Source organism: Gracilinanus agilis, chromosome 2, assembly GCF_016433145.1.
Source record: "Gracilinanus agilis isolate LMUSP501 chromosome 2, AgileGrace, whole genome shotgun sequence".
NCBI classification, from domain to species: domain Eukaryota; kingdom Metazoa; phylum Chordata; class Mammalia; order Didelphimorphia; family Didelphidae; genus Gracilinanus; species Gracilinanus agilis.
The window spans coordinates 407,094,876-407,105,507 of NC_058131.1; positions in this window are offsets into that span (position 1 = coordinate 407,094,876).

The following is a 10,632-nucleotide window of genomic DNA, read 5'->3' on the forward strand; positions in this document are numbered from 1 at the left end:
CTCTCTCTCTCTCTCTCTCTCTCTCTCTCTCTCTCCTTCCTCCCTAATCTGAGCAATTAATAATAATTTCCACCTCAGTCTCCTTTAATGATAATTTCATCCTTCAAAGATAGAAGTGACAAAGGAATGTGCTGCTCATAGTCAAATTCTAACTAATAGGAAGGAATAAGTTGCCAAAATAAAAATGATGAGAATTTTGAGTGGAAGCATCAACTCCATCTTAGAATTTGTAGTAGAGAAGGAAAATAAAACTGCCTTAGGGAAAACTAATTTCAACAGATTCAAAAAAAGAAATAGAAGGATATTATGATCTAAAATTCCTTGAGAAACCCAGTCCAAAAGGGATGAAAAGTATTTGAGTAGAATTCTAAAGTAAAGAAAAGAAACAATGCTGATCATTCAAAAAAGAAGAAATTTTTCAAAAAAAGATCAGTGTAGATATGTAGGGAAATCTTTAACCAACTTAAATTTCAAAATGTCAGAAACAGAAGATGGAAGGAAAGGCAGGTAACTAAAGATGAATATAAGAGTGACACAGTCCTGTAAAAAGAATGTCAGGATAAAGATCAGAATGACTTTTTGCTGGAAAGGAATGCAAAAACCAACAAAAAATATTTTGGCTTTATGCAGGAAAAAGGGAGGACTGGAAAAGGGAGTTCTGGGTAGATGTGACAATGAAATCAGACAATGGAAAGAATAGACCTGCTCTAATTTCTTTGCTTTCTTTATCAAGGAAAATCATCTTTAGATTAAAGTACACATGAAAAATGGCTAATAGGGAATTAAAAACCAAGAAAAATAGAGATATGCTGGAGGTTAAAAATAGAAAAGGCAAACCATACTCTGCTTTCACAGTTCACATTCTAATGGTGAAGATAACACATAAAAAAAAGTTCAGCTATACAGGACAGAAAGGCCAAGAATTCCTAAGGGGGCAGAGGTGGAGCAGACTTCATTGCCCAGTAGTCAGGTGATAGAACTTAGGGTCTGGAAGGAAGATAGTAGAATCTGGTAGTCGTCCATATCTATGGAAGAAATAGAGTTGGTTAATCACATTTCTTAAGCAGTCAAGCAGTCTAGAACTGTTCTGGATGGCCTTGGAGCAAAGGGCAGGCAACAGAGGAAGAGTTCCCAGTGCCCATATGGGTTTTATGTTCCAGAGACTTTGCTAAATCCTAAAAATTAAAAAAAAAAAGGCAAAAACAGTACCTGCCCTAGGGAAGCTCACATTGTAATGGAGAAGACAGCATGTAAAGAACTTGGTTGTTGTTATTGAGACATTTTTGACTCTTCTTGATCCCATTTGGAGTTTTCTTGGCAAAAGATACTGGCATGGTTTGCCAACTCATTTTATAGATAAGGAAACCAAGGCAAACAGGGTTAAATGACTTGCTCATGGTCATGCAGCTAGTAAGTATTAGAGGTCAAATTTGAATTCAGATCATCCTGACTCCATGCCTGGCATTCTACCCAAGGTGCCACATAGCTGCCCTAAATAACTAGGTATATAGAAAAAATATAGAGTAAAAAAGAAGGAAATATCAAAGAGAAAAATAATAGAAGTGGGAAAGTAGACAGGGAGAAGATCTTCCTGCAGAAGACAAGACTTGAGCAGAGTCTTAAAGAAAATCAGGAAAACAAAGAGATGAAGGTAAGGAGGGACAACATTTCAGCCATGGAGGATGGCCAATGCAAAGATCCAGAGACAGGACATGGAGTGTCCAATTCAAGGAACAGCAAAGAGGCCAGCGTAGTTTGGTTATAGAGCCTAGGATGGGGAAAGTGGAAATACAAGGGTTAGGTTATGAAGAGTTTTAAATGCCCAAAGAGAACTTTCTTTTGAGAGGTAATAAGAATCCATGGATCACAACAAGTGATCATAACCTACCAAGGACATATCAGGACTTACTGACCTTATTTCCTTTCTTGACAAAGTTGCTAGTCCAGTAGATTAGGGGTATGTTAAAAATATCATTTACCTTGATTTCAGCCAAGCATTTGACAAAGTCTTTCTAGTAATTCTCATACAAACGATGAAGCAGTATGAATTAGATGATCACACAATTAGGTGGATTCAGATGGCTAAACTTAAACTATCAGTGGCTTAATAGCAAATTTGCAAGATAATTTCTAGTAGAATGAGATAATAGAGCGCTAGACCTGGAATCAGGGAAGACTTTCTGAGTTCACTTCTAACCTCAGACACTTTCTAGCTATGTGACTCGGGGCAAGTTGTTTAACCCTGTTGCCTCAGTTTCCTCATTGGTAAAATAATCTGGAGAAGGAAAATCAGTACCTTTGCCAAGAATAACATAAATGGGGTTACAAAGAGTCAGACACATCTGAAAAATGAGTGAACAACAAACTCTAGTAGTATATCTCAGAGCTCTGAGCTAAGGCTTGTGTTATTTAACATTTGTTTTAATAACAGATGAAAAAATAGAATCAATTAAATTTAGTTCATTTATAAGGTAGCCAAATGGCCCAATGGGTATAACACCAATCCCAGAGTCAACAAGACTTGAGTTCAAATCTCACTTTAAACACTACTAGCTGTGTGACCCTGAGCAAATCACTTAATCTCTGAATTGTATACATACCCAAGAACCCAATGAGAAAATGGGAAGCAGAACCATAAATGAATAGTTCATTTTCCTGGATCATATGTTTATCATATTTGTAGATGATACAAAACTGAAAGGGATAGTTACCACACCAACAGGACTTTCACAAGATAGAACACTGAGCTTAAAGGATTAGGGTGAACTCTAATACAGATAAATGTAAAATCTTGCACTTGGGGAAAAAATTTTTTTAAATCTTTGCCTTCCGTCATAGAATCAATAAAACACTCAGATGGCTATTATTAATATAGGGAACTATAAAATTTCTCAAAATTAGCCTAAGAATGTCACAGATTTAATGACCTGAGAAGGCAGCTCTTATCTCAGAGTGAGAAGTTGACCTGTCCAGGTGCTAATAATTATTTTGAGAATTGCTTTTAGCTTAGGCATCTATATTTGGGGCAAGTGAGCACTTGACAAGGTTAATAAGACTTCTTGCAAAAGTTATAAAGTGGGAAAAAAACTATTAAACTTAGCAAAAAACAAAGTTACACAAAAGTTATATTTCAAAGAAAATTCAGCTCTAAACATGCAAAGAAAAAAAGAGTTATATTTAACCATACTTACTATTAATGTTTCTTCCACTAAGCAAAGGAATCTCCCAAAATAGGGTTTGCATCATCTGCTTAAGTATAGAAAAAGGTATAACTGGATCCAATCCTGTGCAAAAATTTGGTCCACTACAGGAAGAAATTCATCCATCAGTACCCACTTGAATTATAAGGCAAGTTTACTTAGAACAACTGGGTGATCGTGTACTGAGGGCTTCATTTTAGAAAGGACATTTATAAGCCTGGCAATGACCAGAAAAGGGCAATTATGATGGTGTAGGGATTAACTAAAGGAACTGAGAAGTAGAACCAACATGATAGCTTTCTTCAGTCATTTTGAGGAAATAGTGATTTCCCCTTCAAGCAAGGGTTCTTTCATAGAGTTGGATTCTGAAGTCCTTCCCAATTCTAAGATTCTCTAAGTCTGTGCTAAAGTATACTGGTGTGGAGTCGACAGAAGCAGCATCAAGGTCATATTCTCTTTCCAAATGTCATGGGACCTCACATCTGAGTAAGTAAAAATCTGAAGATCAAATCCCCAGGATCCTAACTAAACTTATCTTTTTTAAAAAACATTTATTAATATTTATTTTTTTGAAAAGTTAACATGGTTACATAATTCATGCTCTTACTTTCCCCTTCACCCCCCAACTTCCCCCTCCCCCCCATGGCAGATGTGTATTTCCACTGGTTTTAACACGTGTCATTGATCAAGACCTATTTCCAAATTGTTGATCATTGCATTGGTGTGGTAGTCCCCAATCATGTCCGCCTCAACCCATGTGTTCAAGCAGTTGTTTTTCTTCTGTGTTTCCACTCCTGAAGTTCTTCCTCTGAATGTGGGTAGCGTTCTTTCTCATAAGTCCCTCATAATTGTCCTGGGTCATTGCATTGCTGCTAATACAGAAGTCCATTACATTCTATTTTACCACAGTATATCGGTCTCTGTATACAATATCCTTCTGGCTCTGCTCCTTTCACTCTGCATCAGTTCCTGGAGGTCTTTCCAGTTCACATGGAATTCCTCCAGTTTATTATTCCTTTGAGCACAATAGTATTCCATCACCAGCATATACCACAATTTGTTCAGCCATTCCCCAATTGAAGGGCAAGGCATAAGAGTAGTAAGGACTAAACAATGGGGGTTAATTGACTTCCCCAGGGTCACACAGTTAGGAAGTGCCTGAGTTCAGATTTGAACCCAGGACCTCCTATCTCTATACTGTCTCTCAACCCATTGAGCCACTAGTCACCCTCCTGACTAAACTTATAAGCAGAGTCAGTTCCAGTAGCCTAATTCCAAAATGCCTCTGGGGTGTGGTTATTAAGACTTCAGTGTTTGTGGTCTCATTTCTAAACAAAATTCTCATACGTCTAAGACTAGAGGCAGAGATCTGAAACCCTAATCTAAGTCGACTAATGGAAAATTGATCTTTTTTAGACAATAATAATTCACATTATATCATACTTTAGTATTTAAAAAGCACATTAAATATATTATATCATTTGATCCTTAAAAATGCTATAAGTAGTAATTGCTATTATTGGGCAACTTAAGCAGTACAGTAGACAGAGTGCTCAGTCTGGAGTCAGGAAGTCTCATCTCTCTGATTTTAAATCTGACCTCGTTTGTCTGCCCCTGGGCTAGTCACTTAACCTTGTTTGCCTCAGTTTCCTCATCTGTCAAATGAGCTGGAGAAGGAAATGGCTAATCACTCCAGTATCTTTGACAAGAAAACCCAAATAGGGTCATGAAAAGTCAGTCCCTGAAACAACTCAACAATATTTGCCATTATTATGCCCATTTTGTGCATGAGGCTCAGATAGGTTAAATGGTTTATCCATACTAAGATAGCATTCAAGGAGCAACTAGAGTTGCTGGTGGAGTATCAGGGGCAGCATGAGCTAAAATGAGGAAAGTAGGATTTGCAAATTTTTCAAGGACAAAGCCCCCTGAAGAGAGAGGGACAAAGTGGCCATAGACGCAAAGAAACTTGTTTCTTTACCTGCAGCCATTTTTCAATGATAATGCCTTATTAATGAGTCCTGAGCATGAATCACACTCACAGCCATGCAGTGAATGGATATATGGCAGAAATAAGGGACATAGAAAAAAACAAACCAACTAAAAATGTATTGCAACCAATAACGACAGGATCACTCCGAAGAGGAACCAGTGTCTTATCTAATTTGCTGATGATGCTGATAGTCCCAAACTGTCCTGGAGAAACTAAGGTCAGCTTGGGCACCTCAAGTTCCTGATTCACTCCAGTTACTCAAGTCACAGCAGGGTTAGCATGAGGAGAATAATCTTGGGGTAGATGTTGGCTAGTTTTCTGTGAGAGTATTTGGGAGAGGATTGAGTTCAACTTTTAAAAGAAAGTCAATTTGAGTTCCTGAACAGTGTTTCTTTAAGCTTCTGTGTTTGGCTTGCCTTCAGACGAAGAGTGTGGGTGGCCTGACCCAGTCAGTAGTCTGAGGTGTCCAGCCCTAACCAAGTGGGAAATCAGAGGACCTGCGTTTTACATCTGACACTCAATACGTATATAACCCTGGACAAGTTTCTTAACCTCCAGGGGCCTCAGATTCCTGCATTATTTTTATAATTACATTATAAATGTATTTTATAATATCTGTTATAATAATATAAAATTAATAATTAAAAAATGATAGAGGGTAAGGGAATTAGACTAGATAACCTCTGACGTCCTTTACAAGTCCCAAACTGATTTTATGGTTCCTTAATGTATTTGATTTTTTTCTTTTTTTCCCCACTGTTATAATTAAATAATTGTACAGTTATACCATGTTCTAATGAATGAAATCCACTGAAGTGCTTTAAGAATGGAAAGAAAGACATAGTTCTTTGGGGGTAGAAGAAACATTGAAGGAAGAATATGATTGGATAAGTTCATACATGTTAAGCAGTTATACTGATAAGATGAGCTTTCTTACCTTAAGAAGAGGAAAGGTAGAGATAAATAAGAAAGCAAGCTAGATCTCTAAGAGCCAGAGAGATCTTGGAATGTTACCCCCAGAGCATTTTGTAGTTTGGGGCAGAATGCACAATTATAGGGGATGAACTTCTTAATCTGACTTAATTTGGTCTTATTACTCCATTGGATAATAGTGGCAAGTTGAGATAAATAAGAAAGCTAACTAGATCTCAGAGAGAGAGAGAGAGAGAGAGAGAGAGAGAGAGAGAGAGAGAGAGAGAGAGAGAGAGAGAGTGTGTGAAATGTTACCCCCAGAGCATTCCATAGTATTGAACAGAATACACAAATATAGAAGATGCGCTTTTTATCTGACTGAACTGGGTCTTATTAATCCATTGGATAATAGTGGTTCCTCCTCATGTTTATAATAGGAATTCAAGAGTCAATCCTAGGAGGAACAGTCAAATCTGAATGGTTGTTCTGAGAGGTTGTTGACAGCTGTTCATATTACGGAAAATGGAACCAGAATGCCAGAAATGAGAAAGAAGATAAAATGGATGTGAATAATAATGATCATTATTGAAGTAGTAATGATCATTCACATTTATGGGTTAGATTTTGTATAGATAAGGAGGAAAAAGATGAGCATAACCTGATTGCGCCATAGATTTTAGAAAAGAAAATTTCAGAGTTGAGAGCAAATAGATACTAAAATTCTGCAAAAGAAGTCAGCCCAAAAAGAAAGGATGCTCTCAGATATGAAATTTTAAAAATAAATATGCAAAAATTCTATTTTAAAAAAGCATTAGCTAATGTGGATGCACAAGGAACTCCTTGATTCACTTAATTTTTTTTAAGTACAGAAAATAGGAATACAGTTAGGTAACAGAGGACAAATACAAAAGAGTGGATTGTTCCTATAGAAATGCTTTCCTGAGTGTGATTGGTGATGTATGGAAAGGATAAGAAAAAGAGGTTTGTTTGGGTTTTTTAAGTAATTTTTAGCAGGAAATGAAGTACAAAGAAGGGAAAGAAATAATTTTGATGCAAGACTACAGGATAGTTATGAAAAGTGAGCTCTTTTTCCGTGCATGGTACATTAGGAAAAATGAAAATTACAGGGAGGTAAATTGTACTCAGTTCAGTGTGAGTGAAACTTTTTAACCAGTAGAACAGTGGTCATAGGGATAGTTCCTAAGGCACAAAAAGCAATCTGTAGATGAGGGAATAGAATAAGAAAGAGACCCCCCCAGATACTTCCTGGGCTGGAACTAGAGGGTGCCCTATCCTTTGGTGGTACTTCTGGCAAAGCCTCTCAAATATATATATACCTTTTATGGTTCCAACTCTAAAGTCTCTTTTTTAATTTTCATTTTGATAATGTACTTAATCATCATTGACAAACACAAATATTTCAACATATCAAGAGCAAAAAAGGACTGTAGAAAACACTGTGAACTTTTGTTATGTACAGTTTGTTTTTAAAGGGTATATTAAATTTAACAAGATATTAACAAAGTGGTCTTTTTTCTTGTGTTCCCTTCTGAATTTCAGTTTGTTTTGTTCTGATTATTTTAATGTTTCCTTAATTGTTACTTTTTTTCCACTTCTCTTACTATTCACTAATTCATTCCCCTCAAAATTCCTTCTTTGTAATAAACATAAAGCAAACAAAATAAATCAACACATTTATTATGTCAGGGAATATATGTCTTATTTTGAATTTCTAGTCCATCATCTCTCAGCTAAGAAGTGGAAAATATGCTTTTATCATCAGTCTTGAAATCTTTCAAAGTTGATTAATTTACATTATTGTGCACATTGTGTATATTGTTCTCCTGGTTCTATTCATTTCATTCTGCATCAGTTCATGCAAGTCTTCCCAAGTTTCTCTAAATCTTTCATATTTGTTATTTCTTGTGGGGTGGGGATGAGGACAGAACAACAAAGGAGAAGAGAATATGTGTTTATATAGTACCTACTATGAGGCAACTGTGGCTCAGTGATTAAGAGCACTGGGCCTGAAGTAAAAAAGATCCAAGTTCAGATCAAATGTAATAGACTTTACTACTAATGCAATGATCCAAGACAATCCTGAGGGACTTATGAGAAAGAGTGCTATCTATATTGAGAAAAAGAACTGTGGGAGTAGAGATGCAGAAGGAAAACATATGACTTATCACTTGTTTACATGGGTATAGGATTTGGGGGTTTGGTTTTAAAAGATTGCTCTATTGCAAAAATGAATAATATGGAAATAGGTATCAAGTGATAACATTTGTATAACCCAATGGAATTGCTTGTTGGCTCCAGGAGAGGGAAAGGAAAAGGGGAGGGAAAAGAAAACAAATCATGTAAATATGGGAAAATATTTTAAAAGGAAAATTTTAAAAAGAAAAATAAAAAAACCTGAGTTCAAATGTGGCCTCAGACAACTTCCTAGCTGTGTGACCCTGGACAAGTAACTTAACATCTGATTGTTTGACAAAAGGATAGACTAGATTGACTGGAGAAGGAAATGATAAAGCACTCCAATATCCTTGCCAAGAAAGCAACACGGATAGCTATGGTCCATTGGGTCACAAAGAATTGGACACAATGGAATAACTGAACTACAACAAAATATGCCAGGTACTAACCTTGCTAAGTGCTTTACAAATATTATTTCATTTGATCCTAACAACTCTGTGACATAGGTGCTGTTACAGTTAAGGAAAATGAGGCCAATAAAGGTCAAATAACTTGCCTGGGGTTATAGAGTTGTTGCTGTGATTGGATTTTAGTGAGGCACAGTTTTACAAAATCATCCGCCTCACTCTGTCTTCCAGAGTCATTAAAGTCTGGTAGCAAAATAAAAGCCACAACTGGCAATGGCCCAGGATGCAATGGATGACCTTGGCATCGTTGATGTGCAACATAATGGTTGCTTCTGCCAACTTCATGGCCATTGGAACAAATTGTTCTCCTCTGCCTGTCTGGCTGGAAGAAGTATTCACACGATTGGGGTAAATATCCCCCTAGATCACCAGCAGGTTTTAAGCCTATCAGCCACCCCCAAACTGGTTTAACCCATCTGCCTAGTTATTTTTCCAGGGGATAGCTTCTTGGAACCACAAGTGAGAGCGGTCACCAAAGGTAGGTGAGCAACCCTAACAAGGACTTGGCAAGCCCTCATGCCAAAGATGCTAGTCCTTCTTGAATATCCCATATAACCCAGTCATATAGGTACTAAATATCTAAAGCCAGATTTGAAATCAGGTCTTTCTGACTCCCCAACCAATATATCCACTGTCTCCTAGTTGCTTCAATTATAGTACCATAATATTCCATTTCATTCACATAATATAATGTGTTTAGGTATTACCCAATTAATAAGAACCCACTTTTTTAAAGGGAGATGCCAGGTCCAGGGCATTCTTTCCCCCCTTTTTTTTAATTTGGATTTTTTATTTTAATAAATTTCCACATAAGTTCTCTGAAGTTATATGATATATATTTTCTCCCTCCCTTTTTCCCTCCTTCTTCCTGGAGCTGACAAGCAATTCAATCTGGTTTATACATGTATTACACACAAAGTATATTTCCATGTTATTCATTTTTATAAGCCTACAATCTTGTAAAATCAAAACCCCAAAACATATGCCCAAATAAACAAGTGATAAATCATATGCTTTCATGAACATTCCTACTCCAATAGTTCTTTCTCTGGAGGTGAACTTTTTCATAAGCCCTCACAATTGTCCTGGATCATCATATTGCTACTAGTAGCTAAGTCTATCACATTTGATCATCCCAAAATATTGATGCTACTGTGTAGAATGATCTGGTTCTGCTTATTTCACTCAGTGTCAGCTCAAGTAGGTCTTTTCAGCTCTTTCTGAAATCATCCCGTTTATCATTCCTTATAGCATAATAGTATTCCATCACCATCATATACTACAATTTGTTTAGTCATTTCCCAAATGTGGGACATCTCTTTAGTTTCCAATTCTTTGCCACCACAAAAAGAGCACCTATAAATATTTTTGTACAAACAGGTCCTTTCCCATTTTTTTTACCTCTTTGGGATACAGGCCTAGTAGTGGTATTTATTGGATCAAAAGGTGTGTATTCTTTTATAGCCCTTTGGGTATAATTCCAAATTTCCCTCCAGAATGGTTGGTTCAGTTCACAAATCCACCAGCAATGCGTTAGTGTCCCAATTTTGCCACATTATCTCCAACATTTATCATTTTCTTTTATTTTCATATTGGCCAATCTGATAGGTGAAGGTGGTAACTCAGAGTTGTTTTAATTTGCATTTCTTGGATCAAAAGGGATTTAGGACATTTTCTCATATTATTATTGAGAGCTTTGATTTCTTCTGAAAATTTAGGCACATATTTTTGTTTATCTGTAACAACAAAAGTTTTTGTATTAATTGATTTTTTCCCTTTGTCTTTGACTTTTTTGGGGTATATTTCTAGTAGTGGGCACTTAAATGGTATAGTTGTTAGAGCACTGGGCTTAAAATCAAGAAGA